Raw genomic sequence first — 12230 nt, forward strand, 5'->3', positions numbered from 1 at the left:
ATTATGCATTCTTCCAGTCCTAAAAGAGGGGGGGAAGACTGTACTCCGTAAAAGCTTAAAACTTTATTTCCCACTTTTCCTGACCTGTAGCACGTATTCAGCCTTTGGGTAGTGTTTGTGCAACGCTAAGGCCCCCTCTTTAATGGCTGAATGCATATATATAACAGCACATGGTGGATTCGCTGCTCTGAGAATTGCTTTTTAAAAAAGTAAAGTGGAAAATAGACAAAGAAATCTTTAACCTGAGCAGTCTTTCATATTTGTTTGCACTGTTCTTGAACCGGCACCGAGGCGGTGACGAGGAGATCGAAAAGATGCACCTGAAGCAGTATCTGCGGGCAGCTGCCTTTGCTACCCGGCTTTATTGCTGCTTTCCAGCGGCGAAGGCGCAGCAGCAGTAACAGGGAAGCCAGCGCGAGCCTCCCGGCAGCGGCGGCGGCGGCGGCGGCACCGGCACCAGCGCAGTTTCCCCTCTCCCCAGCCCTGACTCTACGCGCACATGCGCACTGCGCCCGCAGCCCTGGACCATTTGTCAGGACTACTCGTGAGACGGAGAAAAAAAAAGAGAAAATTTGGGGGTAAGAAGCGGTTGATCGGATCTAATCTCTAATTAATCTGAAGCTCTGTCCGTGCAAAAGCCATTCATTTATTTTTCTGGGTGAGGATGAAAGTTCAGAGACCTATAGAGGGGAGGAAGCGCACCCTCGTCTTGTGAAACAGATCAGGGGAGGGGAAGGACAGAAGGGGTTTCTCCCCCACTTCTCTGCGCCTCTGGGAAAGAGGAGAAAACTTAATCCCGAGGAAAAAAGTGGGCAAGTGACTCGGAAACGGCTGGAGGGGGCGTCTCTAGGCATCTCACTCTGAAGTAGTGAGTGCGAGTGTGAAAGAGGAACAAAAGAGAGAGAAAAGAGAAAGGAAAAAATGGGGGGAGGAGAGACTTGTATTTTTTTCTTTGCGCGCACACGGGGAAGGGTGTGGGGGGCCGTGCGGAAGAGAGCGGGGCGAGGCGGCCGCGTCGGGCTCTGGCTGGCGCGCAGGCGGCGGGATGCGTGTGGGCCCCCTCCTCCGCGCCCCCCGAGCTTGTCACTTTGGTCGCTTTCATGACACCCGGCGCGGGGTGGGGGAGCGCGGCGGCGCCGGGCTCCGCCGGGGTGCGTGTCGGGGTGGGCGCCGCGGAGCCGCAGCCCGGGCGGCCAGCGCGGCCGCCGATGCTGGGGGCGCCGGCTGGGGGCGCGGGGGCGGCCGGGGCCGCGGATCGGTGCGGCGGGAGGCGCGAGCCCCGCGCGCCGCCCCTGCGGCCCCCTCCGCCCGTGTGGCCTTTGTGCCGGGCGCGCACCGGAGAGCGAGCGAGCGGGCGAGCGAGCGCGAGAAGTACAAGTACGGGAGACCGAGGCAGTGGGAAAAGAGGCCGGGCCACTTTCTCCCCGCTCGGGCTGCGGAGAATGGACTGGTTGAATGTGCAGGCGCGTCTCCCCGGCGTGTGCTGTGTGTGCGCGGCGGAAAGGCCTCCCCGACTCCCACCGCGCACACGCACACTCACACGCACGCACACTCACACGGACCCGCGGCGGGCTCGGCGGCCGAGAGTTTGCGTTTTCTTCCTCGCCGCCTCCCCCTTCCCGACCGACTGTGTGAGAATTTCATATAGATCAGCTCCAATTTCCGCCATTTTGGGAAAGTTGCACAAAAATAAACCCTCCGGTTTATTTCTGCCCGAGGCAGGAAAGTGCTTCGGGAAGCGAGGCGGCGCGGGCCCGCGGCGGCCGTCCGCGCGGGGGAGGGCGCGGGCCGCGGGCCGGGCCGGGAGCCCGCGCCGTCGCAGCGTTCGCCCCGCGCTGTGCGGCGCCGGCCCGGGTGCGGGCGCGGGCGTGTGTCGGGCGGCGGCGGCCGCGGCCGCGCCGGGGCGGCGGGGTGGGGGTGGGCGGGCGGGTGGGGGAGGCGCGGGGCTGCTTTTCCTGCAACTTGTTTACGCCTTCCTTATATTGGGGAGGAAAAGCGGGGTCGGGGCCGGGGCCGCCGCCCGGCTCGCGCCGCGTGCGTGTGCCATTCTGGAATAATGGGCTTTGCACACCCGCGTCCTGGGCCCGCGGGCCGTCCTCGCGCCGCGGCGGCGGGGCGGGGGGAAGTAGAGGCCGGCGGGGGTGGGGATCGGGAAGCGCAGGAGCCGAGGCATCCGCCGCGCGCCCCGTGAGCTGGTGGGGCGGGGGGAGGAAAACTTGAGATCCTGGAAGGGAAGGAGGGCACGGCGGCACGGTGGCACGGCGGGGGGAGGGCGCAACTTTTGGACTGGTGGTAAAACTTTAATTACCTTTAAAGAAAAAAAAAAAAGGCCCAGTGGCTCCCCCCCCCCCGTTCTGGTCGAAGCACGGCCCACGGCGCGAGCGTGAGAGAAAGTTTAAAAGCGGGCGGTTTTCTCCCCGCGGTCCCCGCGGAGGGGTGGGGGCGTCTGTTCGTCCGTCCGCGCTCGGTGAGAGGTGGGGGTGACGAGCCGCTCTCCGGGTCGCGAAGACCGTGGCTGTACCCCACCCTTCCACGGGCAGACGAAGGTAAACGTTGCTTCGGTTTCCCTTCTCAGTCCCCCCTGCCGCCACCACCCCGCTTCCTTTTCCTTCCCCGCCCCGCCGATTTTTTGAGGGGACCCTAAAAACGGAGTCGCTTTCCTTATGCAACTTCCTCGGGCGCAGTGAGCACGGCCCTTCCCCCTCCCTGCATCCCTTGGCCCGCTCCTTCGCCACCTCGGGGCCACTGCCAGAAAAAATGCCTTCGAGATCATTCAAAGTGCACGGAAACAAAAATAGATCTTTAATTGTTCTAGGTTAGGGGAACCCGAGCTGAGAAATAAGAATTTGGGGTCGGGGGGTGCCGGCGGCTGGGGCGAGCGCGTCGAATTTTCATTTTGTTCCTCGAGCGTTGTTTGCGATACCTTTATTGGTTTGGGGAGCCCGGGAGCCGTTGTACTGGCTATCTCGGTCGCGTGGATTTTTGCGCAAGTTTTTAGAAAAACACTGACTCGAGTAGAGAGCATTTCTCCGGAAAGTTTCAAGTGCAGCAAAATAGCGAACGTGCAAAACTGGCCAAGGGGAGACCTCTAGTGGTTAAACGCATCTTTAAGTTCGGAAGGCCGAGAGCAAAGTTTGGCCTTTACTTGTAGCTACGTAGTCCGTTCAGACGTGGAAGTAATTAGAGGACCTGAACGAGCAGCCAGATGTTGTGTGAAAGGATGCTGATCAGAAGTAGGAAGTTTAGTAAATCGGAGAGCAACGAAATCGGAGGATTCAGACCTTGTAACTTCCATCCGTCATTACTTATACGTGAAAAACACTTCGCTTGTTACACTGGGTTACACTGGGTTTTCAGATTGATCTGCCTTAGAAACAATTGTTTGTTTTTGTATTTATTACTGTCCATACATTGATGCATTTTTAATCACGAGTCACAAGAGACAACTTCATTTTGAACGTTAATAAAAATACAAAGTGAAATGGGTGTTTAAGCCTTTGAAAAAGAAATGAAAAAACCTTTGGCTGAGATTTGCTTTTTATGTGAGCTGGTCATTTTATTCTCTGGTAAATAATTTAAGACTCCCGTTTAGTTACTTAGCTGTTTAGTTATACATAGTCATAAAATAACTAATCCCTTTGGGTCGTAAGATTGTAATTTTGTTTCACTGGGTACGAAATTATTTCTGAATATTTTGTATAATTTGTGATCTAAAATGCTTAAAATATATGGGCGAAACTGCTTACATACTATCTGTTCTTTTGCCACTGTGTATTCTGTAAAGTATCTTAATGGTAAAGATAAAAGTAGTAAGGGATGTTAAAGTTGAGTCAGACGATCCTGTAATTTTCACCTGTTTGTCATACAGTAGGAGATACTTTATTGGGTAAATTTAAGTTATGGGAATTATATGATGATATGAATGATTAAAATTCATTTCATCTCATCTGGGACTAGTTTATTTTAATATACAGAGCGGTATGGTGTGAAACTACGCGTGTCAGTGACTCAAATGTAAACTTACAGATTCTGGATTTGAAGGCTTCTTTTTTATGACTGTGCTTTGATTTTACCTTTTCTCTCTTTCAATCAATGCTAGACCCTTAGGAGAAATCTTGGGCAGTGGATAGCAATTGTGAAGACCACCAGTTTTGCCTTTTTTTTGACTGCTGCAAGGTAAGATTTGCTCGTTCAAACAATTTGTTGTTTGATGTGGGTGCAGATATTATTAAAAGCTGCATTTGGAGGTCAGGAGGGAGAGTGTAGGACAAGGTTGGCAGAAAAACATCTTTTCACGGGAGCTCTTTTGAATGCATGAATCTTTTGACACAAGTGTGATTGGGGACTGAATGAAACATTAGGAAAATTACGAGATTGCCCTGGGATAATCCTTGGACTGGTTTACTTACTAATTTTCATTTTTTTGCTATGTCAGTGAAAACCTAGATTCTTAATTACCATTTTAGCACCTGTTTTCTACTAAGGTGAATTGTTTTATTCTTGGGAATTAAAGAAGTGGAAAAACTGGAATAAAGTCATTGTGAATTAATATTACTGTTACATAGGTACACAGTGATATGGAAGATTCTGGAAATTTAATTGTTTTGGGGTTCCAGTGGTAAAGTGTAGATGGCATTTATAGTGAGAGCTTTGGGGTATTGAAGTGACTTAACTCCTATGGCTTAAATCCAGGAAAGGTTGGCTTGTGAGGGTCCAGCGGGTTAGCTTAGACTCGTCGACTTTTTGTTTTTGTTGTGTTTGTTTTTGGTAGAGACAGGGTCTTGCTCTGTTGCCCAGGCTGGTCTTTAACTTCTGGCCTCAAGCAGTCTTCCTGTCTTGGCCTTTCAAAGTGCTGGGAATTGCAGGCATGAGCCACTGCACCTGCTAGACTTGTCAACTTTGAAACGTATCTCCACCAAGAATATAGATGTGGTCTGTGAAGAACTCATAGGTAGATTTGGAGGATGCTGGCTTACCTGTGATAACCCAGTTCCCACTTTTAGGACAAAGGTCATCCTCAGATAAGGAGGACTACTGTCTCTGTGGTAGAACATTTAAGTACATCAGTGCCACTCTAGTTGTTTCTACCATTTATACCTTTTTGCCTTTTTTCCCCCTTTAGTATTGTCCTCTCCTTTTCTGCTTGTTTTCCTGCTGTCTCTGTCTTGAGTTTGACAGGTTGCTAATTCTTGTTGGGCAAAAACAAAAGGAGACAAAAATCAGTCTGCCTTTTATGACCAGGACTGATAATCCTGATGGGGCCAGACTGTGGTCTAGAAGTCAAAACCAAATAATTACCAGTATACAAATTATTAATAGGAGATTAATGAGTGAAGTAAGTAGATGTGGTCCATGTAAATGATAACAGCAGAGACAATGGGGCAAGAACAGCTCTACGATCATACAGACAGGATTAAGGTTCAAGCAAAGTGAAATGTGTCTCCGAGGATGGTGAAGTGCCCTGTTTAGATATGGCAAGTTGAAAACAGCGCTTACTTTTTTGTGCTTATTTGTCTTCATTGAGGAGTCATTATGGCAGTGGAGAGAGTATGTAAGTGGTCTCATCTGGAAAATGAGAATGATGGCATGTACTTACCTGGCTTCCTTTGTTAGAAGGATCAAATAAAGTAAGAGTTTGAGAACTATGAAATTATTTAAATGTGTGGCAGTCTTGTTATTCTTTTCCTTAGCCAAGCTTCATGAAGGGCAGGATGTAGTTTGGCTAGGGCAGAACATGGTAATTTAATTCCTGGCTAAAAGTTTTAGATTGGTTTCTGGTGTGTATAGTGTATGGGCTCGTCAAAAATATTTCTAAGGATATTTCTTTTTTTGAGGAAAAAAGTAGTTTTCCTTTTATACTGTTGGCTCCTTGAGGGAATGGACTATGTTCTAACATAGTGCTGAATACAAAACCTGAAATTTATTTATCCCAAACTAGTCATTTAATAAGCAGAAGGAGTAAATGAAAGAAATACTTTAAAATGACACATAATTGTGAAAATGGCAGGGTGATGAAAGTACAAGGGTTGGTGTGAGGGGAATTAATGTACTGTAATTAATATTTTAGTTCATGAGTCTGCTGGGAGGTGAGGAGGAGAAAATAGGTAACTGGGGTAGTAATGATTTAAACTAACTATAGGGGCCAGAAAATAAATGAGTCCTCTGAATGACTGGACTTAGGGAAAGGTCCACATAGGGCTTCCCTCTCTGTTTTCTAAATCCCTTTGCTACTATATTCTAATGATAGCCAATTATTTAAAATCTAGAGAGAAGGATGACACAAGTCCTACCTGTCGTTATTTTCACTTTGGAAGTATTGAACCTGACAAGTTTTAGTTTTATTTCCTCTGTCTTCTTTTGTAGATTATCCAATCAATGTTTTAAGAATCCAAAAACCCAATAGTAGGGGGAAAAAAGAAATATATATCCTGTTAATTAGTCCCTGAGTAATTGAGAGTTACTTCTTGAAGAATTTCCCCTGCTTTGGTAGTTTATTTGTACCAGTTCTATATTTCAGCCAGTGCTATGTACTGTAGATGCAGGTAGGATGGGAAAATTACAAGAGAAGTTACTTTATGTGGTGTCAGACAAGGGCACCCTTGACGTCCTAAGGATGGTTGAGAGATCTCTCTGGCGGGATTTCTACTAGTTACTTAACCAGTTTTTTTTTTTAATTGAATTCTTTACTAAAGACTAGGTTTTGGCCCTTGAGGAGTTCTCTAGATTCCTAGTCCAGGGTAGACAAAACTCTGAGCTCTGCTAATAATAGTATAACAATTGCACATTGTACAGTAGACGTGACTAAAGGCTCCGGCTCTCTTGGGAGCCAGTGGGCAAGGAGCGTGGATTCCTGGGTTATCTGATCCAGAACCATGGCGCATAATCATATACCTAGAGCACAATGCATGATATTCCTTTTTAATGTTTAGCCTTCAGAAATGAGTAAGAAGCCCTCCCCTCACACACTCACAAGTAAGGCCTGAATCGTGTATCTAGTACAAGTGATAGACTTGGTCTGATTCTTTCTTTGACCAGTACGTTCACTAGGTGGTGGCGACTTTCTGAGGAAGAACTTGTCTATCACTGTTTTTACTTGTTGTTCTTAAGGGATTTCTTTCTCAGAAGAATTTGGGGATCATTATGATACAGGTGAAGACACCATATGTGGAGAAAAAGAACCACTTGTATGTTCATGTAGCATCAATAGGTATGTGATATCTTAAAGGTCAGGGGATATGTGGAAGATATATTTTGTGAAGAACTTCACTGTCTAATGGGAATATTCTCAGGTCACCTTTTCACTGTGTTAAATCATTTCATTGATGCTTAGTGAGAAATTATGAACTGTTTGTATTGATTGCAGCAGCTGTACAGAAAGTAGAGGAGGGAAACATTAGGAAAGGGTACCCCTGAAATGTAACTAAGTTTGGTTTATAAGATAAAATTGGGAAGGATGTTTAGACAATTTCTATTCAGGATATAGGATAGTTTGGAAGAAAGCAAGGACTCCAAAGTTAGAAAAAAAATGTAAAATGAAAGAAAAAGCAAGGACTTTTGAAAGGAATTTGAATAAAGTTCAGTGATCTTGAGAGAGGGAACTTTTTCTGATGAACTCTTGATTTCTTCCTTAGAAGTAGACCTTGAGCTGGGCGTTGTGGCTGGCACTTGTGGTCCCAGCTACTTGGGAGGCTAAGGCAAGAGAATTGCCTAAGCCCAAGAGCTGTGAGCTGTGATGCTACAGCACTTTACAGAGGGTGACAAAGTGAGACTCTGTCTCTAAAAAAAAAAAAAAAGTAGACCTTGAATTACTTGGATGGTTTTAAGAAATATATACATATTATATGTAACAGTAAAATAAATACTTTTCTGTATTATTATTCTTTATCCTGTATATACTGTAAATCAATCTTTTGTGTTTGGTCAACAAATATTTATTGAGCACCTATTTTGTGTAAATCACCATTGGGGAGTGTTTCACAAAATCAACAGTTATAATTGAATGAATGAATGTGTTGGGGCTACCAAGAAATAGAGCATCAATCTTTGGCCTCAGTGTATTCATGATCTAGTTGAAGAGATAACCCATACAACATAATGGCAATTAACGAAGTGAAGCCATGGCTAAGTGTGAGTCAATGGTAGAGATAAATGCCCTGTGTCTATAGTAGAACCCAGCTTAATGCTTGACACTCGGCAGGCTCTCAATATACAACAGCACTTAAAATCGTTCATCAACATTTGAGAGTATTTTGCAGAGCGCACCCATCTGCCTGGTACCTAACATAGGAACACATTTACCAGTACATCCAGATAAATGCCATGTGACATAGGGTATTTCTATGTTAGGTACCTGACAGATGGGGTACCCTCTTTAAAACTTTTTGAAATGTTGATGTACAATTTTAGGTGCTTTATTGAGAGCCTGCTGGGGGTCAAGCATTAAGCTGGGTGCTTTATATTCATTTACTTATTTATTGATTCAAAAAATAATTTTCAAGGGCTTTGTGTATGCTCAGGTACTGTTCTGTGCACTGAGTATTATCTCTAATACTTTGACTAACCTTGAGCATTTGGTATTATTATTTCTCTTTTAGACCAAACCAGTGCTCAGAGATACTTAGTAACTTGTCCAAGTTCATATCATGCAGTTTGAAAGGGGTGGGACCAGGGAAATGATACTGGCTTATGATTGTTTTGTTATGTCTTTAGGTTTCTGACTTTCAAAATAGTAAATTCCTAGAATTACTGTTTCCAGTTTAGTATATTTACTCTCATACATTGGTTTAGTAAGATGAGCAAAAGTGAACATGTATAGGAAGAAAACTTTTTACTTTTTCTTTTTTAAACCAAGGATTGGGAAAAGACCAGTCATTTTTTTCTGAAAGGAATACTTTGGTCTAGTCTGTGGCCTTGATAGGATCACAAACTGTTAATAAGACATTAGTCACAATAGGTTTTGCAATTACTGTGCATCCTTATTTAAAAGATTTTATTTGTTCTTAGTAGGAGGAGACCTGATAGGTGGTAGGGTTAGTTATAAAAAACAAAGAAGCAATTAATAAAAAGAATGGGACCTGTATTTACCAAGGTGGGCTCAAAAGGTTTTGCAATTTACTTAGAAACTAGGATTGTAAAAGGAAAGAAGAAAATTAAAATGAGGGATAGAGACAGTGGGGGGGGGGGGAGAAGCTGGGGGTGTGTATGGCAGAAATACAGTGACCTAGAATCAAAATAAAAAATAGAGAATGTAGTAAGAAGATACTGAACAAGACTGCTGTATTTACTAGTGTTATATACTGTAAACAAAAGAGTATGTCCCATGTTTGCAAAATCAGGTGAAGAGTCTGTTTGGACTCATTGGGCGGTTTTGTGTTGCAATGGGAAGGGTAGGTCTTTGTTCTACGAGTTATGGTGCCATCAAGTGGGTCTTCTCTGTGACTCAGGACACCAGTGCCTGCATGGATTACAAGATAATGGACTGTTTCTCCTTTGACAAAGCTCTATTAGCCAGTAAAAAATTTTGAGCACCTATTATGTGCCAGATCAATCATGTTATATATGATTTTATGGAATCAAACCAGTCCAGTTACTAGAACATTTTGAGTAGGATTATTCAGGCACCAAAAACCCGTGTTTTATTTTCCCCTGTCTGTTACACTGTTGAACCCTGAACAGCGAATTGAAATTTCTAAGTGATCAGTCTGATCTGGTTGAATAAATAATTTGCTTTATTGGTTTGTGTGGTCTTATTTGGTGGACTTGAGGCTTAGTTGTTCAATCTGTTGATAAGGAGGTTAGCTACAAATGATAATCAAGACAAGGCTGTAGACCTGACTTCTGTTTGAAATTAAAATCTGGTCAAATCTAATTCATGACATGCGAAAGGGAAATAAGTGTAAATCTTTTAATTTTAGCTCTGTGTTCTATAAAAGTACGAAGCGGAATAAGAAAAAAAGATACTACTTTTGGCATTTTTAAAAATAAAATTATGAAGTAAAATTAAAAAGAACAAGGCAGTACTTTTAGTTTTTTTCTTTTTAAATTTAAGTTCATGCATATTTAGCATAAGCATAGAAATATCTGTGCCAGACAGGTTTTTGTTCTTTTTATGGCCTTTGAATCCTTCTAATGGGTGTAACATTCCTATTATTACCCTTCTAGTGTAGTATGCTGATGATAAGATAACACTTTTCAGGATACTTTACCTCAAATAGAGATTTCTTGTAGTCTATATATATTGAACATGAACTTCAAATAAAAGCATTTTATGAGAGCATAGTAAGTACGCCATAGGCCCGTTAATGTCAGTTTGTGATTTTACTTTCTGGGTACCTTTTTTTTTCTTGAAAGGCATTTTTCATTTTCTGTTCCTCCTTTAGAGGAAGTAAGTAGGTTAGGCCACAGAGTCTGAAATAATTCTTACAGTAACAAGTGAAGGGCAGGAAGTTGAGATTTTGTGAAGGTTGTCTTTGGTGACTACCTGTTTGCATGTGATCTCCATGGCAAAAAAGGGAACAAATCGGATAGACCATTGCTACGTTATAAATAGGATACTTGTCATTAGCATGTGACCAGTAGACAAAGTGAGGGCATTTTTTGAGAAAATATCAGTAAGAGAAAACAGTTATAATAACTGTTTTTCATAATTGAAAGCAACCTGGATCTCTTGACCCTCAGGTATCTAATATACAAGGATAGCGGGACACAGAGGACCCAGATTCTCAAGGATTTGTTTTTCTGACGGTACTAAGATTTCAGTTCTCACACTGAAATGATGTAGTTTTTCCTACCTCCAGTCTGTGAACTCAGACCCTTAGGGCCAAATCTCACATCTCCACAACAGATCTCAATTCCAATCGTGTGTGAGATTCAGAGTTCCTATCAGGCATCGTGTGTGAGATTCAGAGTTCCTATCAGGCAGGGTGAGTGGAATATCAAAGCTGGTATCTGTCACGCTTGATTTGAAAGGAAAATTTTTCCTTTCAGTGTGTTTGGTGAGAGATGCTTCAAGTGTGAGTGTAGAGTTTTCTCTTCTCCTTATTGAATAAGCCTGTTTAAGAGGTTTGAATTTAACTTCTTTTGATGTGTTCTCCACTGGCACTTACATAAGGAGCGTTTCTTGGAGTGGCAATGTTATGCTTCTGTTAAGCCGCCCAGTTGTTAGAACTTTCACTGGAGACTACGCAGCAGACAGAGACAAATGAGGATCTTCCTCTGATTTCTCCTGTCCCCAGCCCCACCCCCGCCAGTCTGTTGCTTTCCCCGCTCTCTTTTATTCATAGATTTTTTTTTTTTTTTTGAGACAGAGTTTCACTTTATCACCCTTGGTAGAGTGCCATGGCATCACAGCTCACAGCAACCTCCAACTACTGGGTTTAGGTGATTCTCTTGCCTCAGCCTCCCAAGTAGCTGGGACTACAGGCACCCACCACAATGCCCGGCTATTTTTTTGTTGCAATTTGGCCGGGGCTGGGTTTGAACCCACCACCCTCGGTATATGGGGCTGGCACCCTACTCACTGAGCCCCAGGCGCTGCCCTATTCATAGATTTTGTTGATACTTACTATGGGTAGGTGTCAAAGTATAAAGAAATGAATAGATCGAGGCCTTTCATCTTCAGAACTTCCTGTAAGTGGGTGTCGGTGGTGCAGTGTGGTGGGATAGTTGGGGTGCAGATCTGTGCTCCCGTGACGCCAGGCCCTGGCATCTACATGTGCACACATCTTCCTGTGCTTCTACAGGGCACTCTCAACGGCAGTCACTGCAGCCCCCTGTGGGGACGAAGCCCCTCGCTCACGTCTCTGTTTCCTACCGGCCTTTTGCCGCAGTCTCTCGTACTTTCTGTTTGTCTCTGTACTAGCTCTCTTGAAAGCAGGTCTTGGAACCACAGTTGGTAAGTGAGGACGTTTTTATGCCTCCCCAGCAAAAATGTCACAGCAAGGTTGCCAATGGCCTAGTCTTGTGTAGTTTTTCAGATTTATGTCTTCCTTATTTTGTTGGTTGTTAAAATGCTCTTCTCTTTATAAGCACTTGGCAAAACTAACAGTTATTGACCTTACATCAGTCTCCCAATTCACTTTGAAATCTATTTGTCCCTGAAATCTCAGTCTCACCATTGCTCTGGACTGCCCTCCCTCCCTTCATCTCTGGACACCTGAGAAATTAAATAAGGCTTTGTGATCCAGAAGGATTGGCCTTTGCACAGATATCCTTCTGCCCTGTGATACTTC

At 44.4% G+C, this 12230-nt stretch overlaps 1 protein-coding gene across 7 annotated transcripts in view; it reads left to right on the forward strand.

Annotated features, from left to right (window-relative positions):
* The first annotated feature begins 497 nt into the window (after nucleotides 1–497).
* The window catches only part of L3MBTL3 (L3MBTL histone methyl-lysine binding protein 3), a 132962-nt gene continuing 121229 nt past the window's right edge, over nucleotides 498–12230 (forward strand). For 5 of the 7 annotated variants that reach the window (XM_053592346.1, XM_053592350.1, XM_053592349.1 and 2 more), the window contains exons 1-2: nucleotides 498–578; nucleotides 4100–4176. The gene's annotated coding sequence lies outside the window, so the exon portion shown is untranslated. Of the gene's footprint in view, nucleotides 579–2234; nucleotides 2547–4099; nucleotides 4177–12230 lie in introns of those variants that run through there. The other 2 variants (XM_053592347.1, XM_053592348.1) reach the window with 2 other exon arrangements.

The sequence above is a fragment of the Nycticebus coucang genome, chromosome 5 (assembly GCF_027406575.1).
Source record: "Nycticebus coucang isolate mNycCou1 chromosome 5, mNycCou1.pri, whole genome shotgun sequence".
NCBI classification, from domain to species: Eukaryota; Metazoa; Chordata; class Mammalia; order Primates; family Lorisidae; genus Nycticebus; species Nycticebus coucang.